Source organism: Penaeus monodon, chromosome 27 (genome assembly GCF_015228065.2).
Source record: "Penaeus monodon isolate SGIC_2016 chromosome 27, NSTDA_Pmon_1, whole genome shotgun sequence".
NCBI classification, from domain to species: domain Eukaryota; kingdom Metazoa; phylum Arthropoda; class Malacostraca; order Decapoda; family Penaeidae; genus Penaeus; species Penaeus monodon.
In genome coordinates, this window is record NC_051412.1 from 40,720,387 (window position 1) to 40,721,965 (window position 1,579).

The 1,579-nt window shown below is 41.5% G+C and overlaps 1 protein-coding gene across 1 annotated transcript in view; it reads left to right on the plus strand.

Annotated features, from left to right (window-relative positions):
- Positions 1-431: 431 nt before the first annotated feature.
- LOC119590867 overlaps positions 432-1,579 on the plus strand; it is a gene marked incomplete in the record, with an annotated part of 86,927 nt that continues 85,779 nt past the window's right edge. The window contains 1 exon segment of the mRNA XM_037939626.1: positions 432-674.

Sequence of the window (1,579 nt, forward strand, 5' to 3'; positions counted from 1 at the left end):
TTCGGTACAATCATTTCTTACAAACATCGTGACTGTGATAATAAGGACCTTTGACAGAAATAAAAGACAGTGGTGTGAATTGATAATATAATTGCCTATATGTTTCATAAACTAATTCATAAATGCGAAATATGATTGTTGTTGTAGCGACGAAATCACAGAATTACTGCATCTACGCTATCACGTGGTTTGCTACTGCTGCCAGGCGTACGATTCGCCTGTTATGGTTTATTTTTTCCTCTTCTCCCTGAAACCTAAGACATGGTATCGCATACTACGATATCAACGTTATTATATTCTTATAGGGCCATTTGTTTGTGTTTTGAAAGGATAGTGTATGTATATTTGTTAGCAATTGCACGACGTGTTTCCAGAGGCCACGCGCCCGGCAGCGTGCGCTCAACAAGTTATTTCTTCAGTAGTACGCCAGGTACAGTTAGAAGTGGTTGTGTGGGAGTTGCTCCTGTACTCTTGTGCTATGAGAGTTGGGTAATGTGTTGAAAAAAAGAGAAAATGCTATTACTTAGTTAAGCGCACGTGAGGGATCTATTTTTGTGCAACGGAGTGTTTACACATTAACCAGTCCACTATCAAGAGCGGAGCCTGCAGGATAATTACCTTGTGCAGCGTTAAAGTCCCTCGTTGACAGCCTTCCAGGTACCGGCGTGTAACAGGTATGGTGATTATTTAGTAGTACCACAACAGGTTTCGTATTAGTAGTGGCTCTGGTAGGCCCGGCAGCAGCAGCCTCAATGTCATTTTAGAGAGGAGGCTGCCTTGGAAAATTTTGGGTTCGGTTTTAAAGTTGCATTTCTAGCTGGGTACGAGTTTTGAGGGGAAGAATGTGCTATGCTTCTGGTCCTGTGTTATGTGCCAGTGAGGGGAGTAGAGTCAGTAAAACTAGAAAAAAATGATTTGACAAATCTTTGCCCTTTTAAGATCATTATTTTGTTGATATTTACAAATTATGACAAAAGGATAATTTCGAAGAGTTCTTTGGAAGATGTTAATTATTAAATTACGGCTTTGATTCGGGATGTGAATGATGCCACATACCCGGCGCCAAAGCCACTGGCCGCGTGTAATGGTGTTGCTAAGGGATACCTCATGCTGATAGCCCTGTTGCATAATGAAGCTTGCAACCGTGTTGCATTATGCTTGTGTACGGTGCCTTAGTGAATAAGTAATATCTCGGGCTACTTGATTTGCATGGTAAACGTGTGATGATGGTGAATCTATTTTGCACTATTGCTTTGTTATCTTTCCCCCTTTGTGCATTGCCTTCGCGATTAAGTGTTTTGTGGTTGACTTTTGATTCATGGACAAACTTAGCAAGTTTGGTTTGGTGTTAAGTGTATCCGTTGCAAGCAATAATTATAGTGAGGGAGAAGGGAAGGTAGGGTGAGGTTAGCGACATAATGCAACGAGAAAATTAAAATATCTTGGAAGAAAATATGCCTACGGTAAAGCTGGTAGCTTCGGGATTTCGAATATAGGCCTATGCTATTTCGGAATAACCTGTATTCTCAAAAGGCCTAATGTGCTTCCTCCGGGAGGGGGGGGGGAGAAGGAAAATGAG